Source organism: Lonchura striata, chromosome 2 (assembly GCF_050655825.1).
Source record: "Lonchura striata isolate lonStrDom1 chromosome 2, ASM5065582v1, whole genome shotgun sequence".
Taxonomy (NCBI): domain Eukaryota; kingdom Metazoa; phylum Chordata; class Aves; order Passeriformes; family Estrildidae; genus Lonchura; species Lonchura striata.
Genome location: NC_140704.1, coordinates 68101023 through 68127069, shown reverse-complemented (window position 1 = coordinate 68127069; position 26047 = coordinate 68101023). Strand labels below are relative to the sequence as shown.

Sequence of the window (26047 nt, the reverse complement as noted above, 5' to 3'; positions counted from 1 at the left end):
CCATTAGTCACTGAAAAACAGACATATTATCCCATGAGAGCCCTGCTTGTGTCCTGCCTCAGCTAGGGTGATGGACAATGATGCCACCCTTGGGCTGTTTAGACTGAGCCCCCTGTGCAGCAAAACTTGGGCATATGAGCAGCCTTTACAACCTGGGATCAGGCCACGGCTCCCTCCCCTTTCCCACTGATGGTGATCAGGATGCAGCTATAGCCCAGCAAGCTGCTCAGGAGCTGGAAATAAACATGCTGCCTAAAGTTTGGGGCTGAGGGATGCCCTCCACAAGCTGAAGGGGATCTAGCATGTCTCTCTAGCAATGGATGTGGTTGCCATGGTAACTTCAGGACTGCACACATCAACAGATTTTAACATCTTGGCAGTTTGGGAAGTGACTGTTTAGGCATTCCAATTAGGCCGGATATTTACACATTTAAAGGTATCACACACTTAAAATAAAAATAAAAAAAAACCCAAGAAGATATATGTGAGAGAGACTAAACAGTGCCAAATTAGAAAACAAGCCCTAAATATAGCTTCAACAGAAGCACAATTAAAAAACAATGTCTAAACACTAGGAAGAAAGAGGGGAAAAGAAGAAAAACGAAACTCCTGTTGAAAACAAACAAACCATTGCCCATGACTTGGCAGCAGGTGACACTGCTCTGCCCTGTCCCCTGCCCTGGGTCCAGATCTGACCCCACTTCAGGAGACAGCCACAGCCAGAGCCATTTTCGGTGCACCACAAGCATCAAGATAGATTGTTTATACAGGAGTGATTGTGAGGAAGATGTGGGTTGTGACACTGGAGATGGGGGCATTAAATATGGGGCTTAATCTCTTGGGATGGCAGCGTGAAGCTCCCAACCTGAGCTTTCAGCTAAAATCAGCTGTGAACCATACAATGCTGACTTTTAAATCATTATTTTAAGTGTCGGGTTTCACCACTCCTGGAAGCATAAAGTAGTTCACACCTCTCAAACCTTTTGTTTCACATAATCATGTTTACACATAATTCAGGTTTCCAAGGTGTTTATTTACAACAGGCTAAAGCTAGAGATATGGAGACAGACCCACAAAATATAAAGTGATACTAATTAAAAAGGACCCTTGCAAGCTTTGATCCCAGAGCACCATCATGTTTTGAAAGCTTGCAAGCTCTGTGCCTGCCAAGTATGACAGCGCTCCTGCTGCAATTAGAGGGATGACTGTGCACACTGTTGCTGAGGAAGAGGAAACTGCCTCCAAATCAAGGAAATCTGAAGTAATTGAATCACACAGGGTTTGCCTTTCCACACAGGCAGGGAAGAGGAAAGATCTATGGCCACAGCTCCAAATTTGTGACTGCTTTTCTCCCAGCCTTGTCTATATGCCAGACTTCTTTTTGGCAGAATCTCCTGTCATCCTGATGCACAAGCATTTCCCACAAACCCGCCATGTGCTTTTCCCTAGACATTGTCTCCCTTCCCTGCCACCACTGCAAATTCATAGTATCTATTTGTGCCTTCTTTCCTCCATTTGTCTTAAGTCCAGATCTAATACCCCCATCCCATGACCACTTACTATCCTGGCTACTGCTCACACTTTTGCTTTGTTCCCTCCCTCCAAACTCCCTTTTAGGTGGCTGTGGCACATCCCTCTCCCAAATCCTCCCATATCCCCTCCCATCTTTTAATGTCAGTGATCTTCTCACCTAGATCACTCCCCTACTCAACTTGACTGGATGATGCACAATGCCAGTTGCTCCTTCACGTCACTCCTTGACCCACCTCCTTTCATCTTGCCATTCACCATCTCAATCCAGCCTCCTTGGAGGTAAAAACAGAGCAGCTTTTCAACCATCTGACCTTCCCTTCTGCCTCTTCCTCTGTAACCTCTCGTCTTCCAAAATACAGGAGTTTTTCATCTCCCTTCTGGCCCCTCCATCCATCTCATCAATGCTCTTCTCACAGTTTCCTGGGTCTTTCTTCTCGCTGCAGGAAGATGTACAGTAACCCCACCTTAGAATGCACCTTCACTCTCCCTGCCTCTCGATATACACTCACCTATATCGGGCCAAACACTACCCGGAACTCTTTTCTCCTAATTATGTTTGGATGCTCTCCTGCCTGCATTTAACAGAAACCTTTTCCACAGAGTTTCTAACTACCTTGTTTTGGCCAAAGGTTGGGTCACTGCTTCATCTTGAGCTTCCTTGACCTATAAGCCACCCATAAATCACATGGCTGAGGGAAGTTCACAGGTCAGTATCTCTTGTCTCAATCTGCTAACCTCACAACCACAGCCACCTTGCCTCTACACCTCTTTATCTACCCTTTCAAAGTCAACTGAGTTTAAAAAAGTAGAGTCCCTAAACTCTTTGGATAGCCTCCTTTTCTTCATTTTAATTATTGCCATGTCAGCCTCTGCTCAGTCCTCTCTGCTGCTGTCTGTACATTCTGTTCTGCATATGTCACTCTTCATATTCTTCTTTGTTGCTTGTGGCCAAGTCATGTACTTTGTCTTTCCATGGCATCTCCTTGTAATGCCATGCTGCTAAAATTCTCGTTTCACTTCACTTGCATCACTGCAACATCCTTTTAGTGTCCTCCTGATTCTTATGAATGCATCACGTTCCTAGAGAGCCAGGGATCCTGGTCCATTACTTAGATCCCATACCTTTTTCTTCCATTGTTTCCCATTTTCCAGTTGCATTGAATGTATCCAGTCTGTCTTAAATGTTCAGGCTGACCACCCTCATACTAATGTCCCATGTTCAGTATAAAAACATGGCAAATTGTAAAACCAGCACTCATTCCAGGATTTCCCAACAAAAAAGTGTCTGCACTGACATGTCATTAGCCCTCTTTGAATCTTTAAAACTCTTCCTTATCATGGTATTTATGCAAAATATGGTAACTGTTAGACTGTGGTTGAGATCAGCAGCAAATCCTGCTGACTGATAGCATGCAGTGATTTGTGTGGGCTCCACCATCTGACTGTATATGCCTTGCCCTGCACTCACACCATGAGCTTCTCAGGGCAGTGACAGTCTTTTGACTTGAGTCAGACTGACCTTAACTACCTGTGGTTTCCACCTGTAGGAATTTATGCTGCAACAGCTCTCTCAAATTTACCACCTTGACATAAAAGCACAAGTCCTGCCCTCAATATTAGTATAATCTAATTGACATGAAAATAATTTAATTATATTTGTTAAAAAAAAGGGGGATGCAAAATCAAAATAGTCAGTGTTTTTATAAAATATCTATAAACAGAATAAACATATTAAATTATTCATTAACCCTTTTTTACTCCATCTTTCTATATGCCTTTCCTTCTTAATTAACTACCATATCAATAAACCAATGAAATTAGGGAAAGTTGCATTCACATAATCAGATATATATCAAACCAATGTTTGATATAGATGTGCACACCTATATTGTAGACATTTAAACCAGTGTAATCCTTACATACACTGCTTTTAGCTAGCATTGATGAATCACTGTAAACTGATTTAAGCAAAGCATTAAATTAGTTTATGTACATCTACTTGAGATGTTTGCACTGTTTTAAAGAGATCCATGTAAAACTGAATTCTTGTAAGCGGTGCAATTTTTTGTGTAATCAAAATTTTGGTCTCCTTTCCCTTCAGTTCCCTTGCAAGTCCCAAGCCATGGTCTACAGGCCATTCACTGATGGGGCCTGAAGAACCAACAGATCAAATGGTGCTCCTGACCCCCAGATCATTTCCAGGCTTTCATCCTCTTTATTGCTCAGAGGAACTCCAGGTCAGTAAAAACAGCAGGAGAGAATGAGGAATAGCCAACCTCAGTTGACCTCTGTCTCACCTACTCACCCATCTGGTGAGGCTGCACGAGTGAGTGCCTCTCCCAACATCTTTCAGTGCCAATCATCCCACAGCTCTCAGATCCTCTCCCGTGAGAATTCCTTATGAATCTGTTAAACTGTGGGATGGCTCATTTAATATCAGAACAGCACCATGCTCATTGCCCTGAAAACCTTAGGAGAACCCACTCTGTTCCTCCAGATTCAGTGAGCATAAGGACCACTGTTGGATGAAAAGAGAAAGGCTTTGAAATTTGTAGACTCTGCTTCCAGTGTTTGCTTATGAATATTAAAATACTTCCCTCTCACACTGGGTTGCAGGTCCACTGAACACTTTCAAATTTATCTTTTTAATTCCGAGATCAATTCAATTGCAGTTCAATTCAATTTTTGTAGGTTAAAAAAAAGAAGCCAGCTTTGGGACAGTACCTTCTTATCACACTGTCTTAGGTATTATATTTCGTTCGTATTATCCTGGATCTAAGGGCTTTGTTAGACCCAGCTGTAACCTTTCAGAGCTTCTGAAAGAAGACAAGGAAAGTCAGGAATTAATCTTTATGCTAAAGCTTTTTTAAGCCATTTCAATTGCTTAACCTGTAATTTGGCATAATATTGTGGGGTGCGTCATGCTGTGGAACTAACTGTTCTTAAATTATTATATTTTAACGAGAAAATTTCTCCATTTTAAGGATATGTCATGGTGAAAAACAGTCTTAATTTTAATGAAACAAATATTTTTCTCTCTCTGTGTTTCTATGGTAAATGTATCAGCCTGAAGCCTTGAGGGTGCTGCTCTGTCTTGCAACAGAATGTCTCAGTCATAATTTAATCATTTGGTTGCATAGAGTAAATCTGAAGTCCAAATTACTCTGAAGTGGCTGCCTAGCAGGAGGGACATTTATGTCCATTACTCTTTCTTAGCCAAGCAATGGCACAACTAGGGGATGAGACACAATTTTGTAGCTTTAGCTTTCAGGAAGGTTTAGCTTTTAGGAAGGACACTAGACTGAGTGAAAAAAACAAAGATGATGAAAAGGTGAATGCTGAATCCCTTTCAAGCTTATAAAAATATGGCTACCACTATTATTTCCAGGAGAAAACCTCCAAGTTACACAAAACTGTGAAGTCATAGGCCAAAAATATTTTCTTCTAAATTGTCTTAGTCTTTGCATGCACAACACTTCTAATGCACTTGCCAGCGTGTGCTTAATGCAAAATAATCTGAAGAGATTTTTAGCCTATTGCTTTGCATGCAAGCAGAGATTTATGTCTGCAGAACAGGAAATCCTCTATGATGGCAAATGTCTTGTGCCATTAAATGGGCTGTTGAACATTGCTGAACTTGGAAGTAGTTAAAACCCCTTTGTTCCTTACTATGATTCATTACAATGATTAATTTCATCTTCTTTGAACTTTTTTTTTTGCTGGGAGAGGGCTTTTAGACCTAAAAGCCAGCAGGTGGTGGAACCCAGAAATCAGATAATCGAAGCATGAATTTCATCCTGACCTGAAGGAAATTATTGTATTTTTGAGTCTGTTCTATCCATGGCAGCAATCTTCAGCTCTATACACAAGCACAGAATACTCACTGATCCACATGTACTTGCAATGTGCACTTTATAAATTCCCCCAGCTGCACGTGAACAAATGTCATCAGATTCAACAGAAGGCAAATCAGGTAGGCAAAACACAGAAAGCGTTTTGAAAATCTGCCAAAACAGAATCATCTCGAGATCCAGCTACCATTTAGTGTGCAGACTATTCTGTGTGACAGGGATGCAGACAAAACCAGGCAAAGTGAACAGCTTCATCTGGATACATTTCTAATCAATTCATCTGAATCCTCCATTGTAGTTGAAGCCATGTTTAGCCGAGTCCTTGACAAAGATAAATACAGATCAATAAACATCCTATAAATGGTGACATACATCTTCACAGGGAATCTAGATTTATGCTAATCTGAAAGGGCTCAGCAAGAATACTTTCATATCCATTGCTTCTTTTTTAAGGGTACATTTTGTAATACCCCTTTACAAAAAGGAAATCCAAGATCTCTGGTGGGGGGCAGAGTCCTTTCCCTGTACTCATCTTACAGGAAGATGTTACCTACCTCTGCTCTACTGCTTCAGAGTTATTCAGTATTTAGAAATGTCACCCGCAGTTACCAAAACCTGCTGAGCTTAAGCCCACAGACCAGTGGGCTTTGGAGATTTTTCCTTTGAAAAATGTCTCTATATTGACAGCTATGGATATATCTTGGTTAGGATGGCATGCTTTCAAAAAAATGTATTTAAGTATCATTTTAAACCTTTAGTCTAGGCAGAATAAGCTACTTTTTGATGTGATGAATATGCATCATAGAAGTTATGGCACATAAACAACATCTATACACATAATTAATATAGATATTTATGTATGTATAAACATATGGAATTTCTAAATAAGCAAATACACACACACATATATATATAGAAAGAGAGACATAAAAATACTCATTAAAAACAAACAGAAAGCTTTATCAGTTTGGTGCATGACTATGCAGGTAGTTCGTGTTCCAAGTGCTGCTCAAAGGTGTAAAACTTTGTCACTGTGATTTATCTGGGAAGTAAAATATGCCATTCATCTCACCCTGTGTGATTTTTCCCTGCTCTATCCACTCCGCAGCGCTGCCTCTAACCTCTAGTAGTCTAGACACTATTTTACTATCCCCTAGCCTTCAGATCCTGAGTTTATTACAATAATTTGCCTCCTGGCTCGCTGCCATAGTCTCTGTGCAACTCAATAACCCTATTTCACTGATACCTCTGGGAATTTTTTTTGCAGACAGGGGCACTGAAAATCCCCCATACAGTAAGCTCTCTTTCAATGCTGGAGCATCTGAAATTTCAGTACCTAACCTCAAACCTAAAATTTTCCAGGACTGAAAGCCATTTAGTTTGTTTGTTTGTTATATGCATCGGGGGCTTTTTGTGTGTTTTTGGTGTGGGTTGTTTTTTTTTGAGGGGGGGAGGGCAGGAGGGTTTTTTTTTTTTTGTTTGGTGGTGTGCTTTTCATTTTTAATTCTCCTTATGGCTGTTGCTGGATGCTTCAGTGGAAAGGGATAAGAAAACCCCTATTGTCTAATCCAGCCTCTGTGAAGATATCAGCCTGATTCCAGGCTTGTTAGAGAGCAGTTTAAGCCACAGGATCCCAAAGCTTTACATTCCTGGGAGCATGAGCTTTAAGTATAGCCTGTCTTGGTAGTCTTTAACATATAAATATGCAATCCATATCTGAAAGTTCCTGAATTACTGACCTTAGTGATTTCTCAAGTAACCAAATTTTCACTTTCTGTTTACAGGGAAAAACCCTTTTACCACTTTTGAATTTACCACCTTTTCATTTCAATGACTGTTTCAGTAGTTTTATTTTTGCAGGTGGGGAAGAGATGTTCCCATTTAACTTTTCCTGTGCTGTTCATTCCTTCACAGAGTTTTCTCTTGAGCCTTCTTTTTTATCTTCTTTCCAAGTGAAACAAACTCAGTCTTTTCAATTTCAAACACGTAATGTTATACTGTTTACTCTAAGACCAGTATCTATCTAAGCAGCAGCAGATATAAAACATGAAAAAGAATCCTGAACTTAAACACACAGTCTGCATCATCTATTACAAATCCTAAGTCAATTAAAAAGTTCTTCAGCCAATATCAGTGATATGTAATGGGAGCATTTACTTGATTGCTAATGGCTGGGTTTATATGATGTCTCAAAGCATCAGTTGTGAGGGTTGGCAGCAGCACAGCATTAGGACTGTGATCATCACCATAAATTAAGTTTACGCTGGTATAATTAGCAGTTGCAAGCTAACATAATATTTACATTGATCCCAGTAAAATCAATGCTGCACCAGTGAAAACATACTCCAAAAGTTCGCGTGGCCTGTGACATGGGATTCCAGCTGTTTTGCTTGTTTCAAAGGACAGGAAGATGGAGAGGCCCAGAAGTTTGGCTGGTGCTCAGGACCTCGGTTAGGGGCAAGGCCTGCTCCTGTGTCCTTCCTTCTTCTAGGTGAGGTGAATGTGGAAATCCCCAGGGGATTCCAGACTTGAGTATGATGAAGAAATGGACGAACAGCAGGGTGTAATATTTATGAGCATTTGCTCTAGTCCTTCTCTGACATATATTTACAGGACAGTGATGATGTTAATTTTGGTGTACTAAAACACAGCAAGTTGTTTTCCCAAAGCCTGCCATAGCAAGAATTAGGAATAAGGCAGCCTGCAGCTGGCTGAGAGCACACAGACAAGATGGCTGTGCTCCTGTCTCTGGCTTACATTTAGCTTTAGCTTGCTCATGAGATAGCTACTTCCCCAAACAAATTGTTTTTTATTTGTTTTGCATAACCTCTCTGAAAGCTGTCTCTTTGTTTAACAGGAGTTTAAAACTTTGTTCTTTTTGTTCTCAAAAATGTCTCACAAGGTGTCCTTTCACTTTGGTACCTAACCCAATGCTGGCAGCAGTTTACATTAAACCTCTGCTTAATTGCACTGCAGGAATAGCTACAGGCCCCAACTAGGCTGGGACCCTCAGGTGCCAGCCCCTGTACAAGCAGAGAGTTAATAACAGCCCCTGGAGCAAACATCTTCAGCGTCTTAATGCCAGGTACCTGAGGGATGGGGCTTGCCTTGGCAAGTTGTGAGTTACATTTCTGCCACTCTTTGAGGGCTGAGAGGAGGCTTTCTGGGTGGCTGCTGGGGCACTAGAAAACCCAGCTGATACCCAGGGTCTCCTGCAAGAACCAGCTGCAGACTCATCCCTGGGCTGGTAATGTGTTCACCTACCTGGGCAGCAGGTCACGCCAAGGTGGGCTCAGCCTGGGCTAAGCCTTCCCTTTGGATGAAACCTCGAGTTTCATAACTCCTGAACAAAGCAGGGGATATGTAGCAATACCATCATCTTCTTTTATTTCTGACTGCTACAAACAAAGTGATGTGTGAAGAAGAAATTACAAAAAAACCCCAACAACAGCATCAACAAAAACCTCAAACAAAAAAACAACAAACCCACAACACATAATTATTTTAAATTAAAACAGCTAACTAGCAAAACAACGACAACAATTGGGCCAAGCAGAGTCTTCGATTTGGAACAAAAACAGGAAACTAAACTCTCTGCTGGCTGAACTCCATCGAAGCCAATGTTTTGCTAGCAAAGAATTTGGCTCCGAGTTTCCCAATTGCAATAATAAAGCAGTAGATTTATTGCCTAAGTAAAAGAGCAGACACTGCTCTCTGTATTTCAGTTCCCTTCTTCCAAAGCTTTCCTCCAGGTGAGCCAGTGTGATGATATGCTGCTAGTCCCTGTGGAATGTGCTGGTGGAGGGTAAGAGAAGCAAACCAGTAAAAATAATTTCAGCAAAACAAAACAAAACAAAACAAAACAAAACTAAAAATCTGCAATTAAAATTCCAGGTAAATCCATGGCTGTGACAATGAAAGGAGTTACAGTGTTCCTACCAGTTTATCCTGTGTGTGGCAGAGGGAAGAGTGTGACTTGGATGTAGGGGTGCCATCTACCTCTAACTGACAAAATCAAAAGTAATCTCCTTTTCCATTATGTGCCTGCAGGGATACAACTCAGGTTGCACTCACAGAATCATCTCTAACAGGAGACCAGAGTCCACATCACCAGCTCCCTTGCCCAGCCCACATAATGTATTTTTTGCCTCTATCTGCTCTTCCACTTGGCCAGAAAATCTGTTGTTTCACTGTTTGGAGACTCTGAGCTTCACTCAGGTGTCCTGAGGAGCTCACATGTTTCGTGCATGAACTGCCAGAACATGGGGCAAGGGGAGCTCTTTGGTGAAAATACAGCACATGCAATCTTGTTTTCACCTGGAGAGATATCAAGAACTGAGCAGCTGCCGTGGGTGCTGGAATACAAACACTAATTCCCATCTCATGGAGCTTCTGTACTTCTTTGAGGGAGCAAAGGTGATTTGTGGGTGCATGGAATCGGCTCAGGCAGGAACCTGGCACTGCCATGGTCCCCAAGGCTCAGATGGAAGCAGGAGCAGCCAAAGTGTCATTTGGCCACTGTACCACCCTGCCAGCTGTACCCCTCTCTGGGGCAGGCGTTCTGCTGATCACAGCCTCTGCTTCCTCAGAACAGCGCTGCAGACAATATTGGAAAATTACGATTTCAGCTGTTTCAAGTTCCATAGCATTTTATTCCCTCTCTTAAAACAGAACCAGGGGAATCAGAGGAACTATACTGAACCTTGTTAATCAGAAAGGCCCTTTGAAAGTGTTGCACTGTCAATATATAACTTTGATGAAATTGCATTATAAATGCCAGTTTTAGACAACTAACATATTTGAATAATGTTTTTAAATGCAATGTTATTTGCACACTTGCTAATGAAAGGCAGACACATAACTGAGGGCAGAACAAGTCATAAACAGATGGGGAAATGTGACCCTCTCCTACAGGGCTAGAGGTAATCCTTCACAGCAACAATCCTGCTCCATAGCCAGAAGACCTGGTCCTACACTGGCTGCCAGCTTCTGTGTCTCCAACAGGAGCCAGGAGAGGGGTAATAGGCTACTTAATGGGCTACATAATCTTTCCATGAGCAAAGGAATTTGACAGAATTTAAAAGGGACTTTTAGGTGTTACAGGAAATGAAAAGTGTTTTTAGCTTGCTCAGGATCCCTTGCTGCAATCGCTGGGATATTTCTAAACCCAAGCTGACAAATACACGGCTCTGTAGAGTCTCACACAGACCTTGCCTGGTTGCAGCCTGTATTCAAAGGCTGTCTCCAAACACAGCAAATTAAACCTTTCCCTCTGCCACTTAACCAGCAGCAGGAGAGCGTGGCAAGCACACTTTGCTGCACAAGGCAGCCTGGTGCCCCTGCATCCCTGTGAACCAGCCTTTTTCAGTGCTCTGAGTTGGGAACACTTGGGCTATGCCTACAGTGTTCCCTGCAATCCCTGTGTCTATCCAATGTGTAATTCAGAAGTTCCTGTGCTTTGCACATGGAAATAGTGCTGAGTGGAAGCAGTAGGTCTCCACAGTTTGGCAAATTATTCCTGCACAACAAATACACGATAAAAGCTTTATACTGATGTGAAAAAAATGAGGCTAATCAGAAAGCACTTCCTGCTTAGGAAGAAGTTGGAAAGATCCCTGTAAACAGAGACCAGTGTGACCCCAGTGTCCTTTAGTGTCCTCAGAAATTGCAGAGGTGAGACATGACACACTCCAGAGATGGAAAATGAGGAGAATACATAGGCATGAACACACACACACACGCAATTCATCATGCAGGAAACTTTGCTGGTATACAGTGTTTTCTATGGTTAAAAAGTGTGGAGGTCAATGTAGGCAAATTTAGGACTGAAATAAGTTTTGATTTCAAAGTAACATGCACTGATTTCTAAATAAAATGCCCAACCACGTGCAGAGAACAGGTTCCTGTCTAAATAGGGATGAACAGAAAGAACCACAGCAAACTGCTGAGGGTTTCACGTGGCAGCTGGTTCTGCAGTCAGGAGGAGGCTCTGTTGCCATGCAGATTATCTACCCAGAGGATGCTCCTGAGCCTCTCTAAAGATCTGTTTACTCTTGGAAGGTGTCACTGCACATCTCGGGATTAAATTTGATTTTGTGTGGGGATAAAAAGCCGTTTCCTTCCAAATCACAAATATCATACTTCTTCCTTCACTTTATCTTCCCTCAGATGATCTGGCAGTTCCAGCCTTCTCTAGCTAACTGTTGGAAGCAGATGTATTTCAGCTTGGAACAGGGCTGGAATGAGACACTGCTCCATTTTCTGCAAATGGCTTTGCTTCTGGTGGTCATCCCTCTGCCACTGCACACTGCCCTGGGCTCCCCTGGTGTGTTTGTCTCCAGGGCTTTGAAGCCAGGGTGATGAGGAAGGGCTGCACAAGGAGGAAGGAATGTACAAGAATGAGGGCTTGTAGCGGGTGCCCGGGGCTTTGTCATCAGGAGCAGTGGAGTGTGTTATTTCCACCCCTTGCTCCCCCATCTGCCTTTACACAAGACCCCTCTTCCCAGGAGGGTGAAAGGGCATTTTATAAATACAATTACAAAACTGTTGGGATCAATACCACGAGGCAGATGGATAGCTCAGCAGAAACAGATAGATTAGATGGCGAGATAAAATAGATTAGTCAAATTGATCCAGGACTCGTGAGATAAGGTCCTTCCTGAGCAGGTGACAGTGGTGCATGTGACTATGCCTCTGTGACCCCACACCCTTCCATTGCTTTCTCATCTCTTCTCCCTTTGTCCCCCTTCACGTTACTGAACCAGAAGAACAAAACCAGAACCAACACAAACAAACAAACACACAAAAAAGAAAAAGCAGATATAAACACCACTAGGTGACTCAAAGCCCTTTCCTCCCCATCCTCCCCCCTTCCCTGCCATGAGCAGGATCTTTCAGCTGGTTGTTTTTCTTGTTCTTTCTACTTTGGTATCCCAAAGTTTGCCACTGACAAAAGGAACAATAGAAGGAGCTGGGAGCTGTGGCATTGGATTCAACAAAAATGGGCCCTGCTTCCTAACATTCCCAAGAATGAGTGTGGTGGAAGAATACTGGTTTGAATAATCTGGGTAAATCCAGGAGAACTGCATGAAACCTTGTCTCACTAGGAGGCTTGGCGCAGAGGTGTGTATCATATATAATATATACCTATTATAAGCATACTGGCCTTTGGTTTTCATTGCAATATATCTGCCCACACACATTCCTCTAGCAAGACCGTTGGGAATGACAAATCTATCCCAAACCACACCTGTCCATCAAAATCCAAGGAAATAATAGCAAATGCTACTTATGTATCCCATAGCAAATTTATCACTGAAGGAGAAATCTTAACTTTGGAAAGAATCAATTTTGAGTTCAAATTTCACAATATCCATGGCTTTATATTTAAATTCCTGTGTTTTTTTGTTTGTTTGTTTGGTTGGTTGTTTTTGGTTTTTTTGTTCCCTGAGGAAAAGAAGAAGAGAGAAAATGAAAAATCCAGAGACACACTGCTTTTATAAATGCAGTTCCATCAGCAGCACTGGTAATTTCTTTTACCTTTGGCTATTTGGCTCACATGACTAACACATCACATGTTACAAAAAAGCCACTCTTCAGGGGAGAACAAACATACCACTTTTCATTTCATTCCCAAACTGCCTCTTCCCTATGGCTTGTCCCAGAGCCAGGAATAAATGGATGGGCATTCACTTTATGCCCTGAAGGACTGACACCTTCACGTGCAGATTTTGCCAAAAGGTCAGGGCCCAATTTATCTAACACATTTAATGAAGTGCCCTATTTTTATGTTACAGCAGTCCATGGAGAGGCATCCCGCTCTCCATCCTCCATGTTCCTTGTGTCTGCAGGCTGTTGGCTCTTTTTACTTTTGACCTCATGGCAAGCTGGTTTAAGGGGCTTAGATGGGAGGAAAATAGCTGCACTGCAAGGGGAGAGGCACTTGGTGCTGGTTCAGCCCACTTAGGTGGCTCACTGCTGGCTCAGACAGAAACAGATGGGAGAGAATGGATAGCCAGGGATAAAAGAGGTAAGGGAGGAGTAACACTGCCACTTTGAGTAGTCATAGGTGATTAGTTCAGCTTAACTAGAGCCTTAAATGACATTCTGAGCCTTAAAGGGGCCAAACCATGTGTCTGACAAGAGGAATTGATAAACTCGATCCCTAGTCTTGTAGGGGGATTTGTTGTTCCCTCATAAAACAGCACCAGTTAGAAAAATTGAAGTCTACTTATGACTAACTTCCTTACAAAGAAAATTTGAATTTGTTGAAGTTTTCCTTTGAAAGGAAAGACCTGACCAGTAAAAAAAAAAGTCCAAATCAAAATATTTCCATTCAGAAATCTTAAAACCACAGAGTTTTATGGTGCTCAGGAGACCCTGGTCCAGAGCCTTGCCCCAAGGCAGGATCAGCTGTGCTCAGTCTTCCCTGATAAACATTTCTCTGGCCTCCAGTGGTGAAAATGTTGCCCTAGGAAGAGGTTAGCCAAAAGTCTCATGCTTCCATTCTCCCCCACGGCTTAGGCTGTTCAGACCACATGTCCCTGAATATATGCAGTTGCTGTGAGTAGAGAGAGGAACTGGTTTGATTAGGAAAACCCTGTGAAGAACATCACACAAAAGTTTGAACCTCTTGATAGTCAAAGCTCTACAGCAGCATGTGCACACAGGGAAAATCACAGTGTGTCAGAACAGGCGTAGTGAGGTACGTCTGGAGGATTGATCTGAATAGTTTTGGATTTTGGCACCCAATTCTTGCTTTTCCAGTGTTAACTGTCTCAGCTGTGTCTAACAGGTAGGCACATGTAGGAAGCTCATAGCAATCACCTTATCTCACCCATATGGATTGCCACAGTCTCGTGCTGGCAGAGAAGTTAATGGATCAGTAATTTCAGTTACTGGCTGACGTGGAGAGCAGAAGGTATGGAAAGTGGCTATTGCCCCTGGGTACAGCACAAATATGCAATGAGTCTGTGCATGATTAGTGGAGCTGCTTCTTGGCTGCTGTTGAGAGTAAAAGGAGGGCTTAGGAGGATCTCCATCGTTTCTTGGATGCAGCAGGAAACATAGCGACAAAGGATGAGGATAAAGGCTAAGGTACTTGATGCCTTCTTTCATAGTAACCTCAGTTGTTTTCCAGGTACTGAATCCCCTGAGTGGGAAGACAGGGACTGGTAGCAAGATGAAGCCTTCATAATCCCAGGGGAAATGATCAGTGACCTGTTACACCACTTAGACACACACACACAAAAGTCAATAGAGCCAGATCAGATTCACCCAAGGGGAAGAGGGAAGTGCTGGTAGAAGTGCTCATGGAGCCACTTCCTGTCATTTACCAGCAGTTCTGGCTGGAGGGGGAGGTCCCATTGACTGGAGGTTACCAAATATGACATCCATGTATGAAAAGTGCTGTAAAGAGGATCTGGAGAGCTAAAGGCCTGTCAGCCTGACCTCAGTGCTGGGGAAGGTCGTGGACTGATCATCCTGAGTGCCGTCACAGGCACAGGCAGGACAGCTAGTATTGAGTGGTATTGAAGAGAGTTACATCCTGGGGGTGTCCAGTCACACGTGCTGTTTCACTGGGGATATATGCTGCTTAATATCCTTAACAACTTGGATGAGGGGCTTGAGTACATCCTCAGTCAGCTTGCCAATACCACCAAGTTGGGCAGGAGTGCTTATCTGCTCGAGGGCAGGAGGGCTCTATGGAGGGCTCTGGACAGGCTGGAACGGGTATGGGGCAAATTGCATGAGGTTCAACAAGGTAAAGTCCCAGAGCCTACACGTGAGTCACAATAACCCCATGCAACAACACTGGGTTGGGGAAGAGGGGCTGGAAAGCTGCCCAGTGGAAAAGGACATGGTGGGGCTACTTAACAGTGCTGAACAAGGGCCAGGGTGTGTCCAAGTGGCCCAGAAAGCCAGTGGCATCCTGGTCTGTATCAGGAACAGTGTGGGCAGCAGGACCAGGGCAGTGATTGTCCCCTGTACTTGACATTGGTGAGGACACACCTCGAGTGGTGCGCTCAGTTCTAGGCCCCTCATCCCAAGAAAGATATTGAGGGGCTGGAGTGTGTCCAGAGAAGGGCATGTCAGGAGTTGGTGAAGGGTCTGGAGCACAAGTACTATGAGGAGCAACTGTGGGAGATGGGGGTGTTTAACCTGGAGAAAAGGAGGCTCAGAGGGGACCTTATCACTCTCTACAGCTGCCTGAAAGGAGACTGCAGCCAGGTGGGGGTCGGTCTCTTCTCCCAGGTAACAAGTGACAGGACAAGAGGAAATGGGATCGAGTTGCACCAGAGAAGGTTTAGAATGGATATTAGGAAAGGTTTCTTCATGGAAAGGGTTGCCAAGCATTAAAACAGGCTGACCAGGAAAGCAGTTGAGTCACAGTCCTTGCAGGTATTTAAAACACATGTGGATGTGGCATCAGGGACATGATTTAGTGGTGGACTTTGCAGTTGTGGGTTAATGGTTGGACTTGATGATCTTAAAGGCCTTTTCTGACCTAGAAAATGTTATGCTTCTATTCCATATTTCTGTGAATGGCAGAGAAGACTTTTGTTATCAAGAATAAAAATTACAGAGAACTTGAGCCATTATAATAACAATATTATTCATATCTGGTTATACAAGAAATTGAAAACAAATGTGGCTTCCATCTGATTTGCAGCACTTAATATAGAGAAAAAGTTAAATTAAGGGAAAAAAGAAAGGCTAGTCAGCTGTTCAAAGGTGTGACATCTATGAAAGAAGCCAAGTCAGAGAAGTGTAAGTGATTAAAGTGGCCAAGTTAAACAAGATACAATTAAAGCCACTGCTTCCCCACCATCTCCCCAAAATTTCCAAATAAGGGTTTATGAATCCTAGGAGACCATGTTAGCCCTAATTGTATCTTGTTTAACTTGGCCAATTAAACAGCAAACTCTTCTCAGAGCTGGCCCTGCCTGCAGATATCACACCTTTTTTGCTTCTGACTACTTTCTTCAGTTTTTGAAGCATATATACCATATATTTTTATTAGCTCTTGGGAATGTGTTTCTAAAAATGCCCTTTGGTTCATATCCATTGCAACTATATGAACAGTCTTTTCTACCATATGCCATTTCCATGGAAGAGTGGCCACTGGCACCTTGAGCTGTGATACCCTCACCTGCAGACTCTAAGGAGTGGACATTGACTTTCCAGGAGGATTTGGGAGAAGACCAAAAACACCTCTTGCCTCAAGACCACATTCACAGCAGGCTGGAGCTGAGCTGAATGCGAGGACAGTGAGCTGGCGCTGCAGATATTCAGGATGGAGAGAACTGCTGCTTTTCAGAGGAGACAAAGGCTAACACCTGAGTGGAAGGAGAGGGGACTGCACTTCCTCTGGGATAAGTGAACAAGAAAGAGTGAGAAATGGTCTCCTTCCCCTATAGGTGATCAAAAGATGGAAGGGAAACGGTGGATTTGTTACTGCTTTTCAATATTTATTCATACTCAAAATTTGGAATTTTATATGCCTCTGCCTAAATTAATAAAGCATGCAAAATATTTTTAAAGGCCAACTGGTATTCTGCTTGCAACAGGATTCTTCGTTTTGTTTCAATCTATTTTAAAATGAAGGAAACAGTCATTGCAGTTATGTGAACTTCTCAGGCAAGAATCTGAAGCTTCAGAGGCACACTAAGTGCTAAATTTTACTAGTAGCTATTCCATTTTTGCATGAGGACTGCACATAAGACCATCCTCAAAAGATCCCCCAGACTGGGGGAAACTCCTAATTGTCTATTAAATGAAATTATACATAAATACTTAATTATTACAGAGGAACCAAGCAATCATTATTCTTATTCTGAGAGGGGAAAATGGGAAAAGTGACCAAAAAACCTGACAAAAGAGGCATGCCAGGGTCCAAACCAGCATTACACCACATTATCACAAAAGTGTACAACCTGAGGGACAGCATGTCCAGTTCTCAGGCAGTAAAAGAGAAACAGACACACAGAGCTCTAACTCCAGCTCTGTTCAAGACTCATCTCAAACAAACATCTCCATTCATTTTTCCATGTATAAAACAGGGACCAGGCTTCTCCAATTCACTGAGAACTGGTAGTCAATAATATTTGCTTATCACCTTGAAAGAGTCAGGTGCCATGCAAATGCATATGGGATGCTAACAACACACCTACAGCAATTCCTGGGTACCAAAAAGAGCATATCCCTTTGTCCAGGGGTGCAGCACCAGAATAATCAGGCTTCTGATGAATTATAAATTTTTAGGAAATACTTTTTTCCTTTGCTTTACCTTCAATTTCTCAAAATCAAACCGGTACTGATAAACTTGATTAGGAGTACATTTGGGAAATGTTTTGATTGCCATTTGTTGAAATTTCCTATGCATTAAAATGCTAAAGAGTTAAAAAAAATCAGCAAGACAAGCTGCCTGAGGAAGTATGCTAAGTAATGCAGAGCAGTAGTAACAGCGATGAGCAACTTCACCCACTTGTATGCTGGAATCACCAGATGGCACTGTAACAACACATAGTTTTCCAAATTCTTTCTCTAAGTGGGCAAGAACTGCTGGGTTAATGAAGAAACAATACCTTCTTGTTGTCATTGTGAATAAGTCATTTGGGGTAGTGGGGAGAGGGGAAGGTATGAGACATAGTTGCTGCTTCACCTAAAAATTCATGTTGCTCCATGAATTGTAACTCCATACTGCCTGTATGTTACCTGAACATCTCTGGCTTATGAATACAGTTAAATAAAGAAGGTATGCTAACAAGTAAAGTCTCTAGGTCATCCCCATTTTGTCTTTTACAGCATTTTGAAATGTTCTTTTAGCAAGAAATTATTACATATTTATATAGTTTTGTGTTTATGTACAGCCATATACATATACATAATTTGAATTAATCAAAACACAGAAACTTCCCTAAGGTTATGAAGCAAGGCAGTGGCAGAGCAAGAAATGGAAGCCAAGAAAACTCTAATAAACAGCTGTAACAGAAGTACCTTATTCATGTGTGAGTCACTAACACATAATTACTCTGATAACAAATAACACATTCTTGGAGAGTCTCAGTTTTGATTTATGCCACAGTTTTAATAAATATAGAGGAACTGCCAAATCTGCCTATATAAATTCCAGTGATCTCATTTATTTTAATCAGAAGTTTTGGAAAAATTAGACAAAAGGAGCTTCCCCCCTTCCCCCCTTTTTTTTTATTTTACCTTACTAATGTGGTGGTCTGGCATGAGGCTCTGTTTTGAACTCAGCTGAAGGAGCAAGCATTTCCAAGGCCTGTTTATGACAAGATATAATTAATACTAGGGAGGGATTAAAGGAGATTTAGACAAAAAATACTGTACACATTTGGAGTTAAATAACAATTTGGCCTCATTAAAACAGGTTTCCACTTGCGACTAATTTTATTCCTGGTTACAAAGGCCATCGTTTGTCTGAGCAAAGATGAAAAAGTAGCTGTTAACATAGTGCAAATGAGAGTGAAATTGGAAGGGACATGTATGTTAATGAACATCCAAGTGCTCTACAGTGCGCAAAAGCGAGCAGGAAAAAAAACTAAAACAAAACAACAGATTCCCCTTATATTGTTGAAAAGATAATGATTATTTGACATGGCAAGGAATGCCCTGAGTCTGCAACCTGCTTTACATGAAAATACAGCTGTTTGCAGGATCAGGTGCTACCTCAAAACACTTTGAGGAAAATATTAATTTCTTGACAGGATATTAATTATTAATTTGCAGTTTTGGAAATAATTTCATTTCCTTGCAAGAGAAGATTTGGCAAGAAGTGGCATAAACTGTGCGCTTAGAATTTGCCCTGAGTATGTGAGTTCTGGTGTCTGTATGTGGTGATGCACTCAGCTAAATCCCTGGATGTATATGCAAGTTGTTGATTCTCTCCCTCAGTGCAAAATGTATCACTGGACTTGTGAATAAGCAGAGTGAGCCACGTTTCATGCAGATTTATGCAGTATGCACACTCATCAAAGCCAGAATGGCCACATTTTTCTAGACCCTGAACAGAATTTGGCCTATCATACTTGTATTAAAAGTGTATGGAATGTTTTTGTGTATGGGATTCCAAAAATCAGTATTGAAACTTCTTCTTAGTTAAAGAAAACTAATTGAAAGTAGAGACACTTGAGTACTCTCCCATTAACAGCCCAAGCACTTGGACATTGAAGAGAAGAGAAGATTGGCCCCCTCACAGTGATTTAAACAATAATAGATCTGTCTCTTTTGAATAGAAACCACATAAGCAGGAGGGCACTTTGAGGACAAAATATGTGCCTGAGAGACACTGTGCTGGTCACAGCAACAAATTCCCTCTGTTCTGTGAGTACCCAGAACACTGCTATGTACCCCTGAGTGCTGCCCATGGGCACCTCAGCTATTTTGTGTGCAGCCTTGTGGGTGCTTTGTACATGTCCACAAACAGGCTGAGCATTTTTGACACCTCTCTGCCCATAGTAAAAACCACACCATCTCCATGGACTTGGAAAATATGACGGAAAATTTGTCTGGAATTGCTGGACAAATGTGTTTGCAACAGCTTGTATTTGCAATAGATCTCTTGTATGGGCTACCTTCTGTCTGCTGCAAGAGCAAGAGAAGTGACACTCTGAGCTAAAAAAAAAAACCCAAACTTGGGCAGGATTTCAGCCAGCAAAGGCATTTCTATTTCCTCCCAAGTGGTGCTGCAAGCAGAGAAAGAGCTCTTGGACACATATCCAATGTAAAAAAAAGTACTATTATCTCTAAAGCAACCGTTTTGCCTTGTTGCTAAAAATCTAAATGGGGGTCAGTAATGTCTCAATATAAAACATTCTATTGTTTCAAATATTGCTGTGTTTATTTCACCCTTTCCCAATCATTATGCAAAGAAACATTGTGAGATAAACAAGAAGCATGAATAGTTGCATGTAGTCTGCCAGCATTCCCAAATATTTCATATTTTGGCCCCCAGGATGATTTCAGTCTCCAGACCACCTAACTAGAGAACGAGCTAGATGTTGTAAATGTGTTTGGCCAAGATTACAAAAACTTCTGAGTTAAATCATTTTGCACTGCTCTGCTAACAAAATTTCCTCAGTATCCTCCTATTTTTTTAGATCACACCTTGCCAGGGTGGTCTTGTGCTTGCACACCAGCTATCAGCCCATGGAAATACTGATTCAGTGATGATGTTTGCAGTGTTTTCCAGACGTGGAGCCTTCAGAAACCCCTCTGGGTACCCCCTGAACTCTTTTACAACTTCAGAAATAGTTTGGAGATAGAGAGCCAGAGTCAAAAGGGGTTTAACCAACACTGCTCACAAACATTTGTGCAGTGAAATGGCCTTTCTTTGAGCTTCATAATCTGTAACATGCAATTATTGAATACCTGAGTGTAGCACAAACACAAGATCCAAGCAACAGAATCCAGGCAAGTCAGCCATTTACTGGAACATGTAATTTAGACATGTAAGTATGGGATATTTTTCTGGAGGATCATATCCACAAGACATCAGTCTTACAGTGTGGCTTTAGAAGTATTGACCTGCTGAGACAAATGTGGGGTTTTTCCTTTTCCTTTTTTACATCCCTTTCTCCTCTACTTTTATCATCACTGCCTCCTCTGTGCAGGTGTAGTTTGCCAGGCTGCTTCATCCCTTCCCTTGTTTGAAATTAATTCTTGCCTTCAGCATAGTCCACAGACCTGATCTTCCTTCCTATAGCCACTCTATAACAGACTTATTTTAGATGTTCATTCTCTTTTGTGCTCATTGGATTTTTTGCACCAGCAAGGAAGAAATACCCCACATATTCTGATTCATAGTGTTGTCTTACATTCTCTCCAGATTACATATTTTTGTATGCCAAAGCAATAGACCATTAAGCTGCTGTACCTGAAAATACGGGCTCTTCTTTCATTCAATTGTCTGCCTGGACATACAGTTCCATAACTCTGCTAAAGGATTCAAAATTATGATTTCAATCAAATGTGAATGGCACATCTTCATGGCAATTGTTTTACTGTGATCAAAACTGTTGTACATAGTGCCCATGTTCCAGGCAACATTCACAAAATACTCTGTTTCTATGATGTGTGTTTGCTCATCCTTCCTGGCTGAAAAGTGAGAGGAAAAACTCTGGTTGTGTTCCCATGCTAAGTTGCATAAACACAGTTGTTCCAGTGAACTGAGAAGGAGTTTGTGGCTTCATCCTGGAGAAAGTGAAGATACATCCCTCTCTCACACTCACTGCTCTCAGTTCTGATTTTCCAGCAGCTGGTAAAGCGAGGTAAGTTATAGTGGAAAAGCTCAGGAGAGAAATGAACTGTTTTAAGATACACTTTTTTCACTGTGAAAATACTGATAGTCACTGATAACTACTCCTGCAGCAGACAGCACCCTCTCATAGGTTGCAGCAACACAGCATCACACTAGTAGATCTACAAAGGACTTGAAGGGATCTGGCATAGTGAGATTACAGCCTAAACACCAAACAAAGAACCAAACAAAAAAGCAAAACAAAGCCTTGAGGGAAAGAGACGGTGTGGTCATGGGCCACCCTTTCTCCCATTCCATCTCTCTGAGAAACCAAAGCTGTCTTCACCTGCTTCTCAGCTAAGATATCAAAAATCACATTAGGCATTCCCCTAAATATTAATTGTTGCCTTTCACCTTAGTTTTTACAGCTGAACAAGAAAAGATACAAGACAAGTATTTACATCTTTACCATCACCACATACACTAGAACTGGAGCGCCCAGGAGGCTTTCCCAGGGAAACAGTTTCCACAGGTCTGCATCAAATACTTCTGTGTTAAACCCACCTCTCCACCTCATGTCTCACTCCCCTCCTGTAGTCATATGGCAATGCTTGTGCACAGCTGAAGGTCCTACTCTGATGAGGAAAAAAACCCAAACCAGTTTTCACTTCAACTTGCAACTTGTCTTTCAATTGTTAGACAGCAAAACATTGCTCTGATTCAGCAGAAGCTCTTTGCAGCCAGAGCATGAAGCCCTTGCTTGAGCCTCAGAGAGAAGGAGGGGTTTCAGCTGTGTTGTTTTATGATAGGACAAGTTTCTCTCCTTTCAAACTTTATAGGAAGTTGCCAGGAGAGTATGAAAAAGAAAAGAGAATCATCAATAACACATTCTCTCTCAAAGCTTCTTTCTCAGCATGTTCTTGTCCTGGATGCCCATTTATTTATTTATCTGACTTTAAAAAATAATACATTTTCTTAAGCAATTTAGCAGCAGGCAAGAACACTGCTTAGCATTTGCAGAAGTCAGACAGATTTACCTTTATTTCCAGATGACAGGACCAGTCTGGCCAGGGGCCCATGCAAAAGTAATCCAATGTTGTTATTGTTACTAAGTTGTCCTAAAGAAAGTTGGAGGTGGTTTATCTTTTACAGCACTCTTTTCTAATGAATTGGCAGCACATCTGACTTGGGTCCTTGCATAGGGCCTCCCCTGAGCCCTCTCACCCCTACTTGTTACTGGCTTCCTGCTGATTTACAACAAAACTTTGACATTTGGTCTGCTCCTTAATAAGGGCCTGTGACATTGCCCAGGTATGGAAAAGGAGAATAAAATTATGTGGGTTAAAAATGATATAGCTCTTTGAAGGTGGAGACAGCAGAACAGGGCTTCAAAGTCCAGAGAGAAAAACGATACCCACAGAAGGCTCTTTGTTCGGATGGCTCGGCTGGCATAAATCTCCCAGCTGTGGTCTTTTATACCACCTCTAATTATTTGAAACTCATTTATCATTTGAGTGTAAAATAATTAGAACTGGTGTAGAGAAACAGAGAGGAAGAAGAAGGCAGGCAGGCAGGAAAAAAGGGAACAGAAGGAACAGATACCGTAGGCCATTCAACTGGGCGATTTTGAACAGGAAGAGCTTATTGAATTATCTTGATAAGGAGACTTGAATAATTCCTGAATTTCAGGCAAAAGCAAACCAGGCTCCTTGATTGTTTGTGTTAGAGAAGTATCAGAAATCCTTTGACTGCAAAGGAGAATACGAAACTAGAAAAGAAGGTTCAAATTAAACATCAGAGCAGTGTTAACTCCCTGAAATGCCCAATCTAAAAAGCAGCACTGTTTAAGAGTGCTGCCTACAATTCAATACAGTGTTACAGCTGTCCAGTGTCAGAGGCCTAAAAAGGAGCGTAGGTGTTCCTGCGCACAGTAAATGCCAACTTAATTGAGTTCCTGCTCTGCAGCATGAGCAATGCAATGATCAAGCAATTGGTTCAAAATTTCCTGAAGGGCTCAAATCCTGCCCTGACTTACCTTTTTTTGTGCAAACCCACCAATTCCAAAAGGATTGCATGGGTTAGCAGCAAAAACAGAGTATTTCTTGCTGGGTGGGACTTTATTGGTCTGGCCAGGAGCCAGTACAAAAGTAACCTGGTGTCATTCTTGCTATTCAAATGTTCTGAAGTTCTCATAAAGCAATATTCACTTCCCTTACACTTTACTTGTTTTATTATTTCTCTGCCTTCTGCAAAAGTTTAATACAAAGTAAATTTAAGCAAGGTAGGGGAAAGACAGCTCAACTTTGCTAGATAAAATCTATGCCTCTTTAAACTGTGACCTCTAACCTCTTTAATCTATAACCTTTGTATCTAGATAAGTGATAAAAAACAATGAATAAAGGCAATGGTATGTCTCTGTTTTCATTTATGAAACTTCCCTTACAAACAAAGAATAGGATGAGAGGGAAAACAGATTAAGGTGAAGGAGAAAAAAAACTCAACATAAAGCTGGCTGAGAAGCAGAAAACACACCAATGAATTTTCAGTTACGCAATAGGATCTGTGTTATCAGGTAGAGGGGTCAACAGGCTGTACCAACAGGTGTCAAAGATATCACGCAAAGATTTCCAATGGCCCCCAGGAGGACGGGGAAGGAGGAGCAGACGTGCATCTGTGAGAGGCAGCTGTTCCCTGCTCCCACCAAGCTGAGTCCTGAGGGGAGCTGGGAGCTGAGTGTGCATCTCTCCTGGCCCTATGGGTAGCATTTTCCCTTGTTGAGCAGCACTGCTCACAGGGCTCCTGCTGCTGCTTTTAAACTGTAATTTGGGAAAGCTAGTGCCTGGAATGCCACCACAATCCCACTGTGCTGGTGACTAGCCTAGAACAGTGAGTGAGAGAAAAGGCTTCAGGGCTGCCTATGAGAAACTGGAGAGAGAATCAGGACAGGAAGAAAGCCAACAGAGGAACACAGGCATTTTGGAAGGACACCTGCTGGGCCACAGGCAGAAGCCCAGGCCAGTGAAGAGATGCCCAGGTACTCAAGACAGCAAGGCGCAGAGTAGATACTCTGCAGCAGAGATCTGGGCTCAGCATCCTTTCCAGTGCTGGTCTGGGACCCCGAGTCCCACAGAGGAACAGCAGCAGTGCTGGAATCAGGGGCCAGTCCCTGCTGATCCTGCTGTGCCTCCAGTTTGCCTTGCAACCACTCCTCCTTACCCTCTTCCTCCATGCAACGACCCCCTGTCCTAAAAATACCCCCCTGCAGCACTTGGTACAATAGATAAGCCTGGCAAAGCTCTTGTGGGAGACGCCGTGGCTTCACATCTGCTTGTTAAAAATATCACATATTATTAAAAAAAAAAAAAAAAAAAGTTTCTTGTGACTAATTTCAACAGTAAACCATATGGTCTTTTTACTTCTCCTGCACTCATAATAATTAAATGGCTAATTTCCCCTCTTAAACTACCTTCGGCCCACAGAAAGAAACAAAGGAAATCACAGCTATTCAGCTACAAAACATCTTGTTAAAGCACAGCAAAGAGTTATGCAATTAACCCCACAAAAGCCGGAATTTCACAGTTATATCTAACACTCCGCGTTAACGAGAACAGGCTTTAAATTGAGCTTTTTTGTTGTTGTTGTTGCTGTTTGCTGGCACAGCAGTCACAGTTAAGGTCAGGTGTCAGACCAGATTTAAACCATAAATGTCTGCTTCCTTGGGTTTTGTTGGGTGGGTTTTTTTTGTTTTTTTTTTTTTTTTTTTTTTTTTTTTTTTTTTTGTTTTTTTTTTGTTTTTTTTTTTTTTTGTGAGCCGGAGTCAGCGCCTTATTGTGATTTAAATCAGCCGCTGGTGCTGTGGAGGAGGCTTCCATGAAGCCGGCGAACAAAGAATAGGATCGCTTCCGCGGCGCGGCCGCCTGCGCACCTCCCGCTGCATCGTGCGGGGCCCTCCGCGCTCTCCGTGCGGCCCCTGTGCTCCTCAGCTTCATCCTGGGGCTGTTCCGGGACTGTTCCGGGCAGCTCCGGCCATCCCTGCCCGCCGGGGCCGGCCCAGCTCCCCAGCGCCCAGCCGAGCTCTCTGCCGGCAGCACACCTCGCCGCTTCTCCCAGTCCTGCTCGGGGCCCGGCGGGCCGTGGGATGCTAGCGGTGGGATGCTAGCGGTGGGATGCTAGCGGTGGGATGCTAGGGGCTCTCAGATTTTATTCGCAAAGCAGCTGAGGCGGTGCTGGAGAGGTCATTGCATTGGCTGGGAAGGTGCTAGAGGCACAGAAGCATTCCTACAGGCTACAGACCCCAGCTCCAGGTGCTGATTGCCGCTCCTGGGGGATGCTGTGAGCACCATCTCCCACGGGCTGTGGGGCTCAGCGGCTGCCCCCAAAGCTGGCAACTTTGCCGCAA

General features: G+C 42.5%; 1 long non-coding RNA gene across 1 annotated transcript in view; it reads right to left on the bottom strand.

Annotated features, from left to right (window-relative positions):
- The window catches only part of LOC146768289 (uncharacterized), a 55339-nt gene that overhangs the window by 8054 nt on the left and 21238 nt on the right, over nt 1–26047 (bottom strand). Inside the window, exon 2 of the long non-coding RNA XR_014952724.1 lies at nt 18603–18672. This is a non-coding gene — a long non-coding RNA (uncharacterized LOC146768289). The remainder of the gene's footprint in view (nt 1–18602; nt 18673–26047) is intronic.